The sequence below is a fragment of the Rhinoraja longicauda genome, chromosome 5, assembly GCF_053455715.1.
Source record: "Rhinoraja longicauda isolate Sanriku21f chromosome 5, sRhiLon1.1, whole genome shotgun sequence".
NCBI classification, from domain to species: domain Eukaryota; kingdom Metazoa; phylum Chordata; class Chondrichthyes; order Rajiformes; family Arhynchobatidae; genus Rhinoraja; species Rhinoraja longicauda.
This window is the reverse complement of record NC_135957.1, coordinates 6,023,754-6,044,739: the sequence shown is the minus strand read 5'-3', so window position 1 is coordinate 6,044,739 and position 20,986 is coordinate 6,023,754. Positions and strand designations below refer to the sequence as shown.

Here is a 20,986-nt window from a genome sequence, read left to right as displayed (position 1 = left end):
TTGCCAAATGTGATTACTTTTTGTTGTAATTTTCCAAGGAAACATTCCTCAGATAACGCTTGAAATCCTTCGCCTGACCTCTCTCCACTTAGAGTGTGCAATAGCTAACAAAACCCACAGCCCAAATGAAGGACTTCAATTCTTTAGAGCAGCCACATTGCTCCTTTTGCCTGAGGAAGATCTTGGAAGGTTATGTCCAATGGTACAGTGAGAATCACATCGGTATTACCAGTCATTATTCTGGTGGGCACAAGGAACTGCAGATGCTGGAGTATTGTGTACAGTTTTGGTCTCCTAATCTGGGGAAAGACATTCTTGCCATAGAGGGAGTACAGAGAAGGTTCACCAGATTGATCCCTGGGATGGCAGGACTTTCATATGAAGAAAGACTGGATAGACTCGGCTTGTACTCGCTGGAATTTAGAAGACTGAGGAGGGATCTTATAGAAACATATAACATTCTTAAGGGGTTGGACAGGCTAGATGCAGGAAGATTGTTCCCGATGATGGGGAAGTCCAGAACCAGGGGTCACAGCTTAAGGATAAGGGGGAAGTCTTTTAGGACCGAGATGAGAAAACATTTCTTCACACAGAGAGTGGTGAGTCTGTGGAATTCTCTGCCACAGAAGGTAGTTGAGGCCAGTTCATTGGCTATATTTAAGAGGGAGTTAGATGTGGCCCTTGTGGCTAAAGGGATCAGGGGGTATGGAGAGAAGGCAGGTACGGGTTACTGAGATGGATGATCAGCCATGATCATATTGAATGGCGGTGCGTACAGGCTCGAAGGGCCGAATGGCCTACTCCTGCACCTATTTTCTATGTTTCTATGTAGTAGTGGGGTGAAACCTGGAAGAGTGGTGAGGGGTGTACTCTTACCCTCACCCCACCCCCTACCACCTATATCCCTTCCTCTGACGTCACCTTTCATGCTTCCTCCCTCTTTATCTTATCTCATACCTTTTTGTCAAACGTAGAGACATAGAAAATCAGTGCAGGAGTAGGCCATTCGGCCCTTTGAGATCATCCAAAATCAGTACCCCGTTCCTGCTTTCTCCCCATATCCCCTGATTCCATTAGCCCTGAGCTAGATCTCTCTCTTGAATACATCTCCCCATCTCTGACCCGTGCCCACCCATCTGCCAAACTGTATCCACCTATCACTCGTTAGGCATTGTCTAGTCCCCCCCCCCCCCCCACCTCTCTTCCAGCTTTCTTGCTCCGACTACAATTGGTCTGAAGAAGAGTCCCAACCTGAATCCATGTCCTCCAGCCATCCTGTCTGACTCACTGAGTTACTTCAGCTCTTTGTGTCTTTAATTAAAAGGATCAGTGAATACAGTTTAGTGGGGAGGGGATTTAATTGGCAGATGATTTGATACAGGCCAGGCATGAGAGGAATAGATCGGGTAGATGCACAGAGTCTCTTGCCCAGAGTAGGGGAATCGAGAACCAGAGGACATAGGTTTAAGGTGTGGGGGGAAAGATGTAATAGGAATCTGAGGGGTAACTTTTTCACAAAATGGGTGGTGGGTGTATGGAACAAGCTGCCAGAGGAGGTAGTTGAGGCTGGGACTATCCCATCGTTTAAGAAACAGTTAGACAGGTACATGGATAGGACAACTTTGGAGGGATATGGACCAAACGCAGGCAGTGGGACTAGTGTAGCTGATACATGTTGGCCAGTTTGGGCAAGGTGGGCTGAAGGGCATGTTTCCACAGTGCATCACTCCATAACTGTATGACTCTATGGAATGACAAAAGACGGTGAGATGAGGAGATAACGAGTGAAGGGGATTGATGCAGGTGAAAGGCGATGAGGGGAGGGGAAAGGTGGGCATAATTGTGGGAGAATGGGTGCTCATTCAGGTGGGAAAGAGAGCCCAAGGCAAAGGTGTGAGGGGGTGTTTGTGGGTTAGGCAACTAAAGTGAAGCATCGACATTCGAAATGATCGCCGAGCCTGCACTTGGTCTCGCCAATGTATAAGAGTTCACATCTTGAACAACGGATACAGTCGATGAGGTTGGAGGAGGTGCAAGTGAACCCCTGCCTCATCTGAAAGGACTGTCGGGAACCCTCGACAGATTCGAGGGAGGAGGTATAGGGACTGGTGTTGCATCTCCTGCGGCTGCAGGGGAAGGTACCTGGGGAGGGGGAGGTTAGGGTGGGAATGGATGAGTTAACCAGGGAGTTATGGAGGGAACGGTTTCTGTGGAAGTCGGAAAGAGGTGGAGATGGGAAGATGTGACTGGTCAAATAAATGAGGGAGCCGTTGTCTGCACCTACCCTATAACTGGTACTATACAGTGGCTGAAGACGCTGAATTTCTACGCAGAACCTGTCCACATCTTCATTGGCTCCAGCTCCTGTAAAGAGAAGCCCAAAGAGGGCAGACAGAGTTAAACACAGTCTGAGCATTGAGTCGCTGATCGCTGAACCTTCCAACTATATCTCAGCAGCTTCAGGTCAATCTGACGATCGACGCTTTGATTCACCTCCTTTTATCCTGCTTCATAACTGTCATGTTTGCATTTTCAGTTGCTCGGGGCAATAATATTAAACGATGATGAAAAAAGCAGCTGACTTTCCAAACCCCCCAAAAATATATAGAGCAAATCTAGGGCGGAGCTCGAGCAAATCTAGTGGGGCAGCTGGTAGAGCCGCTGCCTCACAGCACCGGAGACCCGGGTTCGATCCCCACCTCGGGCGCTGCCTGTGTGTGGAGTTTGCACCTTCTCCCTGTCACCGCGTGGGTTTCCTCCGGGTGCTCTGGTTCCCACCCACATCCCAACGACGTGCGGGTTTGTAGGTTAATCGGCCCTCTGTAAATTGCTCCCAGTGTGTAGGGAGTGGATGAGGAAGTGGGATAACATGGAACCAGTGTGAACGGGTGATCGATTGTCAACATGGACTCGGTGGGCCGAGTGGCCTCTTTCCATGCTGTGCCCTTTCAATTCAACTCCAAAGATTTAAGGAACAAAATGCCGGAGGAACTCAATGGGTCAGTGAGTCTGCCCCAACATTCAATATGACCATCTTGAAGTTGCACAGATCAATACTCTGCTGACTATCCTGCCCACTGACTTTCCACAGGCCATCCTCCAGGTAGACTAAAGTTCAGTTTAGCTTACAGATACAGCATGAAAACATGCCCTACTGCCCCCCGAGTCTGCACCGACCAGCGATCCCCCCCCATGCACCAGCACAACCCTACACACACCAGGGACAATTTACACTTTTTACCAAAGCCAATTAACCTGCAAACCTGTACGTCTTCGGTGTGTGGGATGAAACCGGAGCACCTGGAGAATACCCACACAGTCACAGGGAGAACGTGCAAACTCCATACAGATCAGGATCGTACCCGGTAGAGCCAAAGAACTGTGTAGAATGGAAATAGGCTCTTCGGCCCATCTTGCCCACGCTGGCCATTGACATACTAGGCTAGTGAGGTTTCCAATAAATTACCCTAGTATCAGTGAGTAGTGGATTCACAGGGATGTGGGGAGAGTGAAAGATGGGATTTGTGGGTAAACTAGGTGGCTGATGGTTAGCACGGACTCGATGGGCCAAAGAGCCAGTTTCCATGCTGTATCTCTCTATACATCCATCACAGTAATACTCAGAGCTGCACAACAGTAATAGAAGCCCTCACCATTCAGATAATCCTCTCATCTCTAATTTTAATGTAGCAGCTGGAGAACTAGCTCACCAACGAGAGAGTGGTCCTGACCTCCACTCTGCCTCATTGGAGACCTTTGAATTATCTTTAATAGGACTTTGTTGGACTTCAATGTTATATCTTAGCACTAAACGTTCTACCCTTTATCCTTTATCTGTGGAGTGTGGACAGCTTGATTGTAGTCCACACTTCAGCGACGTACAGGTTTGTAGGTTAATTGGCTTGGTAAAATTATAAATTGTCCCTGGTGTGTGTAGGATAGTGTTGGTATGGGGGGATCGCTGGTTGGCACGGGCTTGGTGGGCCGAAGGGCCTGTTTCCATGCTGTGTCTCTAAACTACACAAAATTAATGTATATTCTCTTCTTTGACTGGGTAGCACACAAACAAAAGCTGTTCACTGTACATCTTTATCTTGCACTAAATGTTATTCCCTTCATCCTGAATCAGTACACTGTGAACGGCTTGATCATGTAGAGTCATGTAATCATGTGTCGTCTTTCCGCTGGCTCTCAAGCACACAACAAAAACATTTTTTCACTGCACCTCCGTACAGGTGACAATAAGCTAAACTAAAGTAAATTAAACAATCAACCAAAGGAATCAAACTGAACTAAACTAAACTAAACTGAATTAATCTAAACTAAGCTAAACGAAAAACTGAACTGAAAAAAACAACGAAACTAAACTAAGCAGTCTGAAGAAGGGTCTCGACCCGAAACGTCACCCATTCCTTCTCTCCAGAGATGCTGCCTGTCCCGCTGAGTTACTCCTGCGTTTTTAAACTAAACCTTGCACATTGAACACCAATTGCCATTGTTGTGTTTGCTCATTCCACCCACTTATCCTCCCCTGAGTTTTCTGCTTCCTTCTCCAGAGGTTTTCTGTGAGCTGCCTTTACACTTGGACCAGAAGCTCCCTTTTCCTTCGAGCTAATCGCTACCAAACGTGGTGTTTACATTTGCTTTGCACTCGGTGACTCACACCTCCCTGACATTTGCAATTCCTTCGTGTTACCCTGGGGAACGGGCGCGATCTGCTCTGAGGAGGGAGACATCCCTGCGGAGTTGATGCTGATGAGGATGACATGGGTTGGTCGAGAATCAATGTAAATGAGTGCTTGAGGGTGGGAATGGACTGGATGAACTAAATGGGTCAGTTTCATTGCGTACGGCTCTAGAACCACCAGATGGCGCCCGTACAATGGCAGCCTCACCAACGGCCTGTTTCTTCCTTTTATTTCTTTGTTGTTTTTAATCTGTTGTTAAATGTCTGTTTTAGTGTATGTTTAGTTTTGTTTTATGTGCAGGGTGGGGGGGGGGGGGTTGGGGGAATTTTTTTAATCTCTTTCCTCGACGGAGATGCGACTTTTTCTGTATCATGTATCCGTCCGCACTGCGGCCTAACATCGTGGAGTTGATAATAATAATAATAATAATGCATTACATTTATATAGCACTTTTCAAGCACTCAAAGACACTTTACAGGGATTTCTAGAACATAGAGTGTTGACGTTTGCATCTCAAGGGCAGGATAGTCGGTATTATGTCTTTTATTCTTCGGAGGAATAAACACACATGCTCTCATACATCGGTGTTGCTCTAACCGGAAGTGAAGACTTTTATTTTGTTTTCACATGCATTTTATATCTGGTACACAGGAAGTGACAGTTTTAACATTTTAACATCCAACACCCCCACTTGCTCTTATGCTGTGCATTACATTTAACAACATATACAACATAACTTAATCTGATCACATTCTCTGTATCACCACATTTTACACATCAAAAAAAAATTTTGTTATGATTTTACACTCCAAACATATAATCCCTGAATTTCTCAGTTTTAAACTTTGTTGCAGGCTTAGTTAAGATATCTGCAACCATGTCTGCTGTTGGACAATACTCAATGATTACTTTCTTATCACTGAGTGCAGACCGAATGAAATGATACCTAATGTCGATATGTTTGCATCTTTGTCGGTTCACTGGGTTCTTTGATAATGCAATCGCACCTTGATTGTCCTCAAAGATTTTCACTGGCTCGTACTGGCAATCTTTGTCCATTCCTTTCAATAGCTGCACAAGATACAAGCTCTCTTGTGTAGTAGCCGCCATTGCCATATATTCGGCTTCACATGTGGATAAGGCTACTGTCTGCTGTTTCTTGGATTTCCACGAAATAACAGGCCCATTTTCAGTCTCTTTACTGTACACGCAGTGATCTGCTGGATTTTGTGCGAAACCATTTTTACTGAGATGATCATGCAGCATCTTGTTCCAGTTCCGTCCTGACTGTTTCAGTCCATACAGTGATTTGTTAAGTTTGCAGACCAGCTTTTTACCTGTGTCTGTTTTCACTTCAAATCCTTCAGGTTGTTCAATATACAGCTCACAATCAATTGGAGCATGTAGATAAGCTGTTTTCACATCCATCTGGTGTAATTCCAAATCGTACTGAGCTGCTAGCTGCATCAGACTGCGCACTGATGTCATGTTAGCTGTTGGGGAAAACGTCTCCTTGTAATCTATTCCTACTACTTGACTATACCCCTTTGCAACATACCTGGCTTTGTATGTCTCAGTCTTATCTGAAGATTCTTTTACTGCAAACACCCACTTCCCCCCCACTGCATTTTTGCCCTGTGGTATTGTGGTTAGAGTGTATGTGTCATTTTCTTTGAGAGATTCGATTTCCTCCTTCATAGCTTTAGCCCAAATGTCAGATTTTGATGAGCTCATAGCTTCTTTGAAGGTTTGTGGAACATTATACATCACTCTGTAGCAGTAGTCTACATTTACATTTATCTGGTCATCCTCTTTTACTTTACACTCATAGTCTCGTAAGTACTGTGGGCTTTTCCTTTCTCTCTTAGGGTAGCGTGTACTCTGACTATTTTCACCCTGTCCAGTTTGAGTGTTGCTCTCACTCTCAGTAGTATCCGTGTGTGACTTCAGTGTCACTTCTGGACTCTGATCAGTCACCTCTGCGTTTGGTCTGGGGGATGTTAATCTCTTCCCAGGATGGTCATCATCACTCATCTCCATATCTGTCTGAGTTTGGCTTTCAGTTACACTTTTTGTTATGAACTTCACTAGTCTGTTTTTGAGAACTCGCCCTGTCTCTGGGTAGTAGACTAAATATGCAGGGCTGTTTTTGTCATAACCTACAAAAATCCCTTTTTCACATCTTGAGTCTAACTTCTTTTTGACTTGTTTGTATGAGAAACAGACTGATCCAAACTTCTTCATTTTTGAAAGATTAAGCTTTCTGCCTGTCACCATGTAGTGTGGAGTCTGACCAACACGTTTGTTGTAGCATCTGTTGCGGATTACTGCAGCAGTCATTACAGCATATGTCCACAATTCTTTCGGTAGGTTACTCTCGAGTAGCATGCACCTTGCCATTTCAAATAGCGTTCTCCAGTTTCTCTCAGCTGTCCCATTTTGATGAGGGGAGTAAGGTGCGGAGGTTTCATGTCTTATGGCATTTCTACTGAGCAATGATTGGAAATCTGCTGCTGTGAACTCTGTGCCATTATCAGATCTTATGCACTTAATTTTTCCATAGGGGGCCACGTCTGCTATGAACTTTTCTGTAGCTTTTATAGTGTCACGTTTTGTTTTCAAGAAGTAAACAAACACTGCTCCTGAGTAGTCATCTGTGAAAGTTTGTATGTATTTGTATCCATCTTTTGCTTCTGGCTCTATAGGGCCAGCCAAATCAGTATGCACTAACTCAAGTGCTTCTTTAGCCCTTACATCTGGCTCTCTGTTCCTGCTCTGTGCAAATTTGCCTTTTATACAGACCTCACAGTTGAGTTTGGACTTATCAACTTTACCTTTGATTTTCATGCCCTCTGTTACCCTCTCTAACTGTGATACATCATCATAGTTACAGTGACCAAGTATCTCGTGCCATGTTTGAATATCATAACACCCGTGACATCCGTCATTAGTTTTATGACTTACAGTGTTTAGATTGTATAGTCTGTCGTACTCCTTAATGTCGAACTTGGTACCATTCTTGTGGATGAGCTTGTTGCTGCCTTGGCCAAAGATCACTGAAGCTCCGGTGGTCGTTGCTGCCTTGACAGAGAAGATGTCCTGTGGGAATGATGGGATGTACAACGCCTTTCTCAGCGTCGTCCTCACACGACGGCCCTCGCTGTCTCTCAGGTACACCTCTGCTTCGCCTTTCCTCCGTGCGACACCGCTCGTCCTTGTCCCGTCAGCCAACTCGATGAAGTGTTTGGCGGGCTGGAAAGTCTCATCAAAGTTCTTAAACTTTTCAATGTCTGTGATTATGTGTGACGTTGCGCCCGTGTCGACCATAAGCCCTTTACGAGTCTCTTCACTTGCCTGGCAGTCATTTATTTTGAATGCAAATGTGTGGTCGTTGGAGTCGGATGCTTGTTTCACGTTGTCTCGCTTTTTCTTTCTGCAGTTTGCCTCCTTATGAGTGGGGTTCTTGCAAAAACTGCACCACTGTCTCTGTTCTTTACCGCTGCGCTCTCCGCTGCATTCCCATGCTTTGTGTCCCGTCTGACCGCAGTTGTAGCAGGTGAATGTTTTCTCTGAGCCTTTAGTCCTTTCTTTCACCCAGCCTCTTGCTTTCATTACGTTGTCGTCACTCATATGGCCGCTAAATTTTTCAGTGCTCTCGTAGCTTCTTAACTTGGTCTTAAACTCACCAAAAGTTGTCTTCTCATCACCCTGTGTTATGTGGATGGCAAATGGCTTAAATGTCTCTGGCAAGCCTTTCAGAATTATGGCAATCAGCAGCCCGTCACTAAGAGTCTCTCCTGCTTTTCTTAGTGCTGTAATCGCCGTTTCTGCACGAATAATGTATCCTGTTACACTTTCGTTTATGGCCTTTTTCAGCGACGTCAGCTCGGTGTAGAGGCCGATCACTCGCGGCTTCCCTGTGTCCGCGTAATGGCTCCTCAGTAGCTGCAACGCTTTTCTCCCGTCGTCTGCCGCTTCTCTCATAATGAGCGACAAACTTTTGTCGTCTAGCACTTGTATCAGCTCGGCGTAGGCTCTTTCGTTTTTCTCGTCTTCCTCGTCGTCTTCTTCGTCGGTAGCCGGCTCGTTCAGAATTGTTGACTTTAAACCTTGTAGCCGCAGGTGGCCTAAAAACTTTGTTTCCCATAATTCGTAATTCTTTTCATCTCCGTCGAAGCATAATCTGTTCCATCGGCTTCCACCATCCCTCCTGGGCCCATAACCTGTTGACGTTTGCATCTCAAGGGCAGGATAGTCGGTATTATGTCTTTTATTCTTCGGAGGAATAAACACACATGCTCTCATACATCGGTGTTGCTCTAACCGGAAGTGAAGACTTTTATTTTATTTTCACATGCATTTTATATCTGGTACACAGGAAGTGACATCAGTATAAGAGCACAGTTAAACAGTTTCATTTTAACATCCAACATAGAGAAGTGAATAAATAGATAAATAAGTAAACGCACAGAAAAAGGAGACAGAAGGTGAGGTGACCTTCAGTGGTTGAAGGCAGTGCTGAACAGGTGAGACTTCAGTGATGTTTTGAATGTGGTGAGTGAGGAGGAGTCTCTGATGGTTTGGGGTAGTGAGTTCCAGAGGGTGGGAGCAGCGATGGAGAAAGCCCTGTCCCCCCAGGATCTGAGTTTGGTCCGGAGGGGGGGGGAGACAGGAGATTGGCAGCAGCAGAGCGGAGGGTGCGGGTGGGAGTGTGTCTGTGGAGGAGGTCGGTCAGGTAGGATGGGGCCAGGTTATGGAGGGCTTTGTAGGTCATGAGGAGGATTTTGTACTGGATTCTCTGGGGGATGGGGAGCCAGTGGAGCTTGTAAAGGGCAGGGGTGATATGGTCACGGATCGGGGTGTGGGTGAGTAGACGGGCAGCGGAGTTTTGAATGTATTGAAGTTTACTGATGATTTTTGAGGGTGAGCCATAGAGGAGGCTGTTGCAGTAGTCCGGACGGGAGGTGATGAAGGCGTGGATGAGGGTTTCTGCAGCTGTGGAGGAGAGGGATGGACGGAGACGGGCAATGTTTTTGAGGTGGAAGAAGGCTGTCTTTGTGATGTGTTCGTGTGGTGGTGGAGAAGCTCGCGTGAGACTGAGATGCTGAGATGCAGACCGTGGTGTGCCGTGCTCCTGGCAGGTCACCTGTAGTGGGCAGGTCGAGGGGGGGGGGGGAGGGTCCTGGCAAAGCCCGGCACAAGGAGAAGATCAGGGCGGTGGAGCAGGTGGGGGAAGGTGTTTGGCCGGCGTGTGGGGACCACCACGACTGAGAAGGTGGAGGAAGCTGCAGCGGGGAGAGACTCCCACCCTAGTGGAGTCCATGCCGTTGGAGCCGGGTCTGTCTCTGTCAAGGACTGTGTGGTGGGCGGGTGTCCGTGCACCAGTCTCCCCACGGTGAAGGACGTCACACACGGGTGTCCACCTGGAGGGACATCAAGTCTGTGTCTCCACGATCGGCCTCCTCACCCGTCTCAGGACAGGACCCACCAGGAGAACCAGGATGAGCAGGCTGGGACTCTGTTCCATGGAGCGCAGGAGGATGAGGGGTGATCTTATAGAGGTGTATAAGATCATGAGAGGAACAGATCGGGTAGATGCACAGAGTCTCTTTCCCAGAGTTGGTGAATGGAGGACAGGAGGACATAGGTTAAAGGTGAAAGAGAAAAGATTTAATGGAAATCTGAGGGGTAACTTTTTCACATAAAGGAATGTGGGTGGATGGAACAACTTGCCGGAGGAGGTAGTTGAGGCAGGGACTATCGCAACGTTTAAGAAGCAGTTAGACAGGTGCATGGATAGGACTGGTTTAGAGGGATACGGGCCAATCACAGGCAGGTGGGACTAGTGTAGATGGAACATGTTGGCCAGTTGTGTTTCCATGCTTTATGACTCTATGACCTCCAGTGATCGCCAATCACGATGGCATAAATATCTGACTTCCTTCCTCTTTTCATATGTGATTATTTATTTATATTTGTGCGTGTGCGTGTGCGTGTGCGTGTATATATATATATTTTTTTGTTTGTTCTGGTTTTGATAGAGTACTATGTTCACATATCTATTGTGCCGCTGCAAGTAAGAATTCCTTTGCTCCTTTTCAGGACATTGACAATAAAACTGTTGACTCTCGATTCTTGAGTTGTAGAAGAGGTGGTTGAGGCTGCATTTGGAGTATTGTGCTCAGCTTTGGTGACCCTGCTATGGCAGAGGTGTCATTAAAGCTGGAAAGGAAGCAGGGGGGATTTACGAGGATGTTGCCAAGTCCAGAGGGCCTGAGCCACAGGGAGAGGTCGGGTAGGCGAGGACTTTATTCCTTGCAGCGCAGGAGGGTGAGCGGCGATCTTATGGAAGTGTCATGAGGGGAACAGATCGGGTATTCCTTTATCCCGAGGTAGGGGAGTCAAGAACCAGAGGAAGGGTCTCGACCCGAAACGTCACCCATTCCTTCTCTCCAGAAATGCTGCCTGACCAATTGAGTTACTCCAGCATTTTGAGTCTAACCAAGAACCAGAGGACATAGGTTTAAAATGAGAGGGAAAAGGTTTAATAGGACCACCATACAAAGGCGGCCCTTAGAGAAGGATATTTATATAAATCGGGTATTATGTGGCATACAATAATTTATTCACTCGGAGGGTGGTGGGTACATGGAATGAGCTACCAGAGAAAGTAGTTGAGGCAGGTACCATAACACCATCCAAGATACATGGACAGGTACATGGTTGGGAAAGGTGTAGAGGGATATGTCCCAAATGCAGGAATACGGGGTGAGCTGAGATGAGGCACAAGGTCATAAGTGATAGGAGCAGAATGAGGCCATTCGGACCATCAAGTCTACTCCGCCATTCAATCATGGCTGATTGATCTCACCCTCCTAACCCCATTCTCCTGCCTTCTCCCCATAACCTCTGATATCTGTACTAATCAATAATCTATCTATCTCTGCCTTAACTGTATCCATTGACTTGGCCTCCACAGTTGTCTGTGGCAAAGAATTCCACAGATTCACCACCCTCTGACTAAAGTCTTGGTCGGTATGGATGAGTTGGGTCAATGGGCCTGTTTCCATATTGTCCGACAATACTCAATGGCTCTATTTAGCGACTCGGGGATTTTTGAAGACAATACGATACATTACTGAGGCAAATCCATTAGTTTGTCTTTGTCTTTGATGTGGAAAGTATGTTTCCACTAGTGGGAGAGTCTAGAATCAGAGGTCATAGCCTCAGAATTAAAGGACGTTCTTGTAGAAAGGAGCTGAGGAGGAATTTCTTTAGTCAGAGGGTGGTGAATCTGTGGAATTTATTGTGGTGTAGACCGTCAGTGGCTGTGGAGGCCAAGTCAGTAGGTATTTGTAAGGCAGAGATAGATAGATTCTTGATTAGTGCGGGTGTCAGGGGTTATGGGGAGAAGGCAGGAGATTGGGGTAAGGAGGGAGAGATAGATGAGGCATGATTGAATGGCGGAGTGCACTCGATGGGCCGAGTGGCCTAATTCTGCTCCTATCACTTATGGCTTTATAACCTTATGACCCATATCAAGTTGAGTTTATTGCCATATACACGTACATTGAGTTACAGGGACAGTGAAAAACTTGTAACATAAGTAACTTCTACTTACTCCCCTCCATCCCCCTCCCCCTTGCCCCCTGCCCCTCCCCCTTGCACCCCCATCCCCTGCTCCCTCTCCCCCCCCCCCCACCCCCCTCGCCCTCTCCTAACTGGACTTTATCTTGCACTCAACGTTATTCACGTTACTCCCTTTATCATGTATCTGTGCACTGTGGACGGCTCGATTGTAATCATGTATTATCTTTCCGCTGACTGGTTAGCACGCAATAAGGCTTTTCACTGCACTAAACTAAACTCAAACTAATCCTACCCCAGCAACAGAACGGGACTGAGCATCAACTGCATGACGCAATACTTGTTTTTCTTATATTTTTGCACTATTTTTGCACTAATGTCGACAGTTTGCATAATCCTTTTCATTTCCAGATTTTGTATAATTCATCTACAATTCTACCTTCTGAGTCTATGTGTGCTATGTGATATTGCTTCAAGCAAGGCATTTGTCCACACAATAATAAACTCGACTTGGCATGACTTGACGTGGAATACAATGAGAGTCAGTGAACGATGAACTGTATCGCAGTGAGAGTCAGGGCTGTGGGAATGGTCCACTCCTGTAGGTTCACTATGGAAGGTTGAATAAGTCGGGCTTACAAACACATTAGACCGAGAGGCGATATCTTTGAATGTTCAGGGTCCTGAAGGGGGTGGACTGGGTGTTTAGTTTACTTTAGAGATACAGCGCGGAAACAGGCCCTTCAGCCCACCATGTCCACGCTGACCAGCGATCCCTGCACACTAACACTACTCAACACCCACTAGGGGCAATTTACATTTATACCAAGCCAATTAACCTGCAAACCCATAGGTCTTTGGAGTGTGGGTGGAAACCAAAGATCTCGGAGGAAAACCCACGCAGGTCACGGGGAAGAACGTACAAACTCCGTACAGACAGCACCCGTAGTCGGGATCGAACCCAGGTCTCCGGCGCTGCAAGCGCTGTAAGGCAGCAACTCTACCGCTGTGCCACCGTGCCGCCCTAATGATTTATTCCGCGGGTGGATGAGGAGAAGATGGCTTCCTCGTGGGAAAGTTAGTACATTTCCAGACAACGCCAAAATTGTTGGTTTAGTTAGCGGCAAGGAAGGTCACAACAGGATTTTGACAGGTTGGGAAGGTTTACAAGGAATGGCAAATGGAATCTAACTCTGACAAGTGTGAGGTGTTGCACTTTGGCATGCGAGACCTGGGGAGGAATTACATTCAAGTCACACTTCAAGATTCAAGTGTGTAAGAAGGAACTGTAGATGATGGTTTAAAGCGAAGATAGACACAAAGTGCAGGAGTAACTCGGGGTCTGGAGAGAAGGAATGGGTGCCGTTTCAGCGAGACCAGATCATGATTCAAGTGTTTAACAGCAGTATGTACCAGGAGCAGAAGAGTGTGATTCTTACTTGCTGCAGCTTTACAGGCTCATTAATAAATTACAACAAATAATGGTCGATAATAGTATAAGTTAATAATAAGTAACATCAAAAGCCGGAGTAACTCAGCGGGTCATGCAGCATCTCCGGAGAAAATGAATAGGTGACGTTTCAGGTCAAGACCCTTCTTCTGTCCCCTTCTGAATAAGGATCTCGACCCGAAACATCACCCATTCCTTCTCTCCAGAGAAGCTGCCTGTCCCCCTGAGTTACTCCAGCTTTTTGTGTTTATCTTGTATGTAGTAGATATGAGACAGGGTTGGGGATCAGGTTGTGCAAAGTGATTCCTGATGGCAGGTATCATACACTCTATCGAACTTCGATCAAATACTCTAGAGAAGTCATCAATAGGTTCTGACCCTCACAGTGACACAGTTTCACACACACTGACCCTCAGTGTGACACAGTTTCACACACACTGACCCTCAGTGTGACACAGTTTCACACACACACTGACCCTCAGTGTGACACGGTTTCACACACACTGACCCTCAGTGTGACACAGTTTCACACACACACTGACCCTCAGTGTGACACAGTTTCACACACACTGACCCTCAGTGTGACACAGTTTCACACACGCTGACCCTCAGTGTGACACAGTTTCACACACGCTGACCCTCAGTGTGACACAGTTTCACACACACACTGACCCTCAGTGTGACACGTTTTCACACACACTGACCCTCAGTGTGACACAGTTTCACACACACCATCCCTCACAGTGACACAGTTTCACACACACTGACCCTCAGTGTGACACAGTTTCACACACACTGACCTCTCTCATCTCCCCAAAGAAAGTGACACATAAAGGTATTTGAATTGGGACCCTCAATTACACTTAATTACTCGGTAAATTAGACTTTAGCCTCGCCTCGGAAATATTCATGTTGTCAAGTTTGTGTAGTTGAGACATTAACAGTTTTTACTGAGTTGCTGTTACTATGAACTTGTGATTTTCCACCCAGCTGTATTGCAATTGGAGATTTGCATCATCACTTGATCTTTCTACTGATGCCATTTGTTTTTCACCTTCTCTGCTTTAGAGCAGACGTGGACAGTTTGATTTGCATGAAGCAAAGAGCAGGCATTCAAACACTTTGCAGTGTTAGCCACAGGAATAAGTGGTGAAATAAACAGGTCCTTTACAGAATGGCAGGCAGAGACGAGTGGGGTGCCGCAAGGCTCAATGCTCGGACCCTAATTATTTACAATATATATTAACGATTTAGACAACGGAATTAAATGTGACATCTCCATGTTTGAAGATGACACAAAGCTGGGTGGCAGTGTGAGCTGCGATGAGGATGCTATGAGGCTGCAGAGTGACTTGGAAAGGTTGGGTGAGTGGGCAGATACAGGGCAGATGCAGTATAATGTGGATAAATGTGAGGTTATCCACTTTGGTGGCAAGAACAGGAAGGCAGATTATTATCTGAATGGTGACAGATTAGGAAAAGGGGAGGTGCAATGTGAGCTGGGTGTCCTTGTACATCAGTCACTGAAAGTAAACATGCAGGGGAAGCAGGCAGTGAAGAAAGCAAATGGCATGTTTGCCTTCATTGCAAGAGGATTTGAGTATAGGAGCAAGGAGGTCCTACTGCAGTTGTACAGGGCCGTGGCGAGACTCCACATGGAGTATTGTGTGCAGTTTTGGTCTAATTTGAGGAAGGACATTCTTGCTGTTGAGGGAGTGCAGCGTAGGTTCACCAGGTTAATTCCAGGATGGCGGGACTGACATATGACGAAAGAATGGGTCGACTGGGCCTGTATTCACTGAGGTTTAGAGGGATGAAAGAGGATCTTATAGAAACATATACAATTCTTAAGGGATTGGGCAGGCAAGATGCAGGAAAAATGTGCCTTCTTCCCAATGGCAGGAGAGATCAGAGAAATATAGAAACATAGAAACATAGAAAATAAGTGCAGGAGGAGGCCATTTGGCCCCTCGAGCCAGCACCTCCAATCATTGTGATCATGGCTGATCATCCACAATCAGTAACCCGTGCCTGCCTTCTCCCCATATCCCTTGATTCCAGTAGCCCCTAGAGCTCTATCTAACTCTCTTTTAAATTCATCCAGTGAATTGGCCTCCACTGCCTTCTGTGGCAGAGAATTCCACAAATTCACAACTCTCTGGGAGAAAAAGATTCTTCTCACCTCAGTTTTAAATGGCCTCGCCTTTATTCTTAGACTGTGGCCCCTGGTTCTGGACTCACCCAACATTGGGAACATTTTTCCTGCATCTTGCTTGTCCAGTCCTTTTATAATTTTATACGTCTCTATAAGGTCCCCTCCCATCCTTCTAAACTCCAGTGAATACAAGCCCAGTCTTACAATCTTTCCTCATATGACAATCCCTCCATCCCAGGGATTAATAACCTTGTGAACCTAAGCTGCACTGCCTCAATAGTAAGGATGTCGTTCCTCAAATTAGGAGACGTAAACTGCACACAATACTCCAGAATGTGGTCTCACCAGGGCCCTATACAACTGCAGAAGGACCTCTTTGTTCCTATCCACAAATTCTCTCGTTATGAAGGCCAACATGCCATTAGCTTTCTTTACTGCCTGATGTACCTGCACGCTTACTTTCAGTGACTGGTGTACAAGGCCTCATTGCACTTCCCCTTTACTTTATCTGACACCATTGAGATAATAATCTGCCGCCTTGTTTTTGCCGCCAAAGTGGATAACCTCATATTTATCTACATTATACTGCATCTGCCACGCATCTGCCCACTCACTCAACCTGTCCAAGTCACCCTGCAACCTCCTAACATCCTCTTCGCAGTTCACACTGTCACCCAACATTGTGTCATCTGCAAACTTGCAAGTGTTTCTCCTAAATCAATAATCCAAATCATTAATATATATTGTAAATAGTTGCGGCCCAAGCACCGAACCTTGCGGCACTCCACTCGCCACTGGCTGCCATTCTGAAAAGGACTCGTTTTATTCCTACTCTTTGCTTCCTGTCTGCCAACCAATTCTCTATCCATGTCAACACCCTACCCCCAATACCATGTGCTCTAATTTTGCTCACAAATCTCCGGTGTGGTACCTTATCAAAGGCTTTCTGAAAGTCTAGATACACTACATCCACTGGCTCTGCTTCATCCATTTTACTTGTCACATCCTCAATAAATTCCAGAAGATTAGTCAAGCAGGATTTTCCCGTCATAAATCCTTGCTGACTTGGACCAATCCTGTTACCGCTATCCAAATACGCCGTTATTACCTCTTTCATGATTGACTCCAGCATCTTCCCCACCACCGATGTCAAGCTAACTGGTCTATAATTCCGTTTACTCTCTCGCTCCTTTCTTGAAAAGTGTGATAACATTAGCTACCCTCCAATCCACAAGAACTGATCCTGAATCTATTGATCATTGGAAAATGATCACCAATGCGTCCACGATTTCTAGAGCCACCTCTTTGAGTACCCTGGGATGCAGACCAACAGGCCCTGGAGATTTATCAGCCTTCAGTCCCATCAGTCTACCCAATACTATTTCTCGCCTAATGAAACTTTCTTTCAGTTCCTCTGTCTCCCTAGATCCTCTGTCCACTAGTACTTCTGGGAGATTGTTTGTGTCTTCCTTAGTGAAGACAGATCTGAAGTACCTGTTCAACTCTTCCGCCATTTCCTTGTTACCCATAATAATTTCACCCGTTTCTGCCTTCAAGGGACCCACATTTGGCTTTACTAATCTTTTTCTCTTAACATACCTAAAGAAGCTTTTACTGTCCTTCTTTATATTCGTGGCCAGCTTATCCTCGTACTTCATCTTTTCAGCCCGTATTGCTCTTTTTGTTACCTTCTGTTGTCCTTTGAAAGTGTCCCAATCCTCTGGCTTCCCACTACTCTTTGCTATGTTATACATCTTTTCTTTTAGTTTTATTTCATCTCTAACTTCCCTTGTCAGCCATGGTTGCCTCTTACTCCCCTTAGAATCTTTCTTCATCTTTGGAATGAAATGATCCTGCATCTTCTGGATTATGCCCAGAAATTCCTGCCATTGCTGTTCCACCGTCATTCCTGCTAGGTTCCTTTTCCAGTCGACCTTGGCCAGCTCCTTTCTCGTGCCTTCGTAGTCCCCTTTGTTCAACTGCAACACTGACACTCCTGATTTAACCTTCTCCCTCCCAAATTGCAGAGTAAAACTAATCACATTATGGTCACAACCTCCAAGCAGTTCCTTTACCAGTCTTTACAAACTTGAGTCAGTCTGTGAGTACGTGTGAAGTGATGATGGAGAGAGGGGGAGAGGGGATCCCAGGATCGTGTTTCTGTTTTTCGAACCCGAGGTAAAACTCGTTCAGGTCGTTGGTCAGCTGACGATTGTCCAAGGAGCTTTCCTGGTGATTTCTTGCAAGCCCTTCCAAACTGAAGCAGACCATCACTGTGGTAGTTTCACACACACTGACCCTCACTGTGACCCAGTCTCACACACATTGACCCTAACTGCAGTAGTTTCACACACACTGACCCTCAGTGTGACACAGTTTCACACACACTGACCTCTCTCATCTCCCCAATGAAAGTGACACATAAAGGGATTGGAATTGTGACGCTCAATTACACTTAATTACTCGGTAAATTAGACTTTAGCCTCGGAAAAGAGCTGTTGGCCTTTGATGGTATTGGCTGCCTTTTGCCGGGCCAGTTTAACACCGTAGCAAAAGTAGCATTTGCTACAGGCCCCGCGCTTTGGAGGACTGTGCGCTAAATGCGTGACATCGATGTTGCGCGCGCCGTTCCCCAACCGCCGCGGTTAAAATGTGTTGGCCGCGTGGCTGCGTGGACCAATGGCAGCCTGCTTGTCACCGCCCAACCACCAGCCCCGAGACACAGACCCTCACCCCCCCCCCCCACACACACACACACACACACACACACAGAGGGACAGAGACGAGGGATCGGTACCAACTTCCAGCAAGACCGTTTACTGAAGTAAGAGACTGGGGTCGACTGTGGGGTGGGGGAGCACCTAGGGTTGCCATTTTTTGCGTTGGCTGCAAACATACTAACCCCACTCGTCAAACATACTAACCCCACATACAAACATACTAATCAATGCACCAAATCACTTATAAACTCAATTCATTTATATATCCAAATCATTTAGATATTCACAAGCAGCAAATGTTCCAGTACTGTTGGTCCCATTGAAACAACACTGATCACAGTACCCCAGTCAAAACAAAAACTCTTCCACCACTAGTCTCCACTGCCAAGCAACTTGTGAATGTCATGCCCATAAAGTCTCTGGATTGTTAGAAAATCGATCTGGTTCATCAATATTTTTATTAAGGAAATGTAGAAATCGATTCATCAGCTCGTGTTCCTGGAAATCTAGGGTCACAGTCAGGAGGTTAAACGTTGTGGTGACTCTGAGGCAACGACCCAATTGAATTTGTCCTTGAAAAATAAATGAATATTGCCAACAAAATATATTACGCAGCACGGAATGAAAAATAAACGCATCAAAGCAAACATAACACAACCAGAGCCAGACGGTAGCTGATCCCCCAGCTCCGGTAAATGCAGGAGCTTCAGAGCCTGCTGGTTTTGGCTAAAACCAAAAGTCCTCAGCAGGAGCTTCTTGAGCCCCTCGTATTTCTCGGTTTGGGGGGGGCTGGTCAGGTACCGTCCCACCCGCGCGGCCACCTCGGGCTGTAGGCAGTTTACCAAGTGGTGGAACTTCTCTTGGTCCTCCGAGACTTTCTTGAGGTGAAACTGGGCCTCTGCCTGCACGAACCACAGGTGCGGTTGGTGGGCCCAGAACGGGGGCAGGTGAACGCCGACCGCGTTCGGCTGCCCACTGCTCGCTCCTTCTTGCGACATGTTCTTGTGGTCGTTGATCACGTCGGGGTCACCAATGTGGCGAGTCTGGAAGCGGATGTGTGTTGCAGACAGAGTTTATTGCATGGGCAAAACTCCGTGACAATCGCAACACTCAAAACTGTAGACAACCAACAAACGTCTTCATCAGACGGAGTTCAATACTAGTCTGCTTGTCCCTCCCGCGCTGGCACACCTCGTGACATCGCTAGCCAACCCGAGGGTTCGAACTCTCCCAGCTAATCCCTATGTCCCTACAATATTATCACAAGACATATATTTTAGTGTGTATCCATACACACACATTTCCACACCCCAGATTTCACACAATAGTCAATATTCCAAATCCAATATACCATCCTGGTCCGTTTGACTGTGTTTTTACTTTTACTTGCTTTAAACTGAAGCCCATGTTTTGTCTGACCGAGTGTCTCGGCCTGTTCATTTTCTGCAGAGACGTTGCCTGGCCCGCTGAGATACTCCAGCATTTTGTGTCTATTGGTGGAGCGGGAGCACGTGTCCGCTGGCTGGGAGAGGTCACGTGGGACGAGGGAGGTGGCGTCACCTTGTCCCGTATTTAAGGCCCCTTTATACCATGTGCTACGGGGCCCTGCATCAGCTTAAGCCTGCCCTGGCCTTTGGGGGGTAATGTGTCTTGCTGATTCCTTTCAGTGGGGGGGAGGTCAGTACCTGTGATGGACGGGGTAATGTCCCACCACTTTCTGCAGTCCCCTCATTCCCAAACATTCAACTTAATAAATGAAGCCCTAACACAATCAGTCCGTGTGTTCCCAATCACACACTCTATCAAACTGTGATCAAATGCTCCATGGAGGTATTCAATAGGTACCGACCCTCACAGTGACACAGATTCACACACACTGACCCTCACAGAGACACACTGTCACACACACTGACCCTCAGTGACACAGATTCACACACAGTGACCCTCAGTGTGACACAGTTTCACAAACAGTGACCCTCAGTGTGACACAGTTTCACACACACTGACCTCTCTCATCTCCCCAATGAAAGTGACACATAAAGGGATTGGAATTGGGACTCTCAATTACACTTAATTACTCGGTAAATTAGACTTTAGCCTTGCCTCGGAAGTATTTAATGTTGTCGAGTTTGTGTAGTTGAGACATTCACAGTTTTTACTGAGTTGCTGTTACTCTGAACTTGTGATTCTCCACCCAGCTGTTTTGCAATTGGTGATTTGTATCATTTCTTTGATCTTTCTACTGATGCCTTTTGTTTTTCATCTTCTTTACTTTAGAGCAGACGTGAACGGTTTGATTTGCATGAAACAAAGAGCAGGCATTCAAATACTTTGCCATTTGACGCACGGAACAATCCCATGAGATTGCTGGGGCTTTAGTTCCCAG

General features: G+C 46.4%; 1 protein-coding gene across 2 annotated transcripts in view; it reads left to right on the top strand.

Moving 5' to 3' along the window:
- LOC144593363 (xanthine dehydrogenase/oxidase-like) overlaps window positions 1-20,986 on the top strand; it is a 159,992-nt gene that overhangs the window by 12,564 nt on the left and 126,442 nt on the right. The window contains exon 1 of one of the 2 annotated variants that reach the window (XM_078398820.1): window positions 9,194-9,214. The exons of the other annotated variant lie outside the window; for it this stretch is intronic. The gene's annotated coding sequence lies outside the window, so the exon portion shown is untranslated. Of the gene's footprint in view, window positions 1-9,193; window positions 9,215-20,986 lie in introns of those variants that run through there. 2 annotated transcript variants of the gene reach the window in all.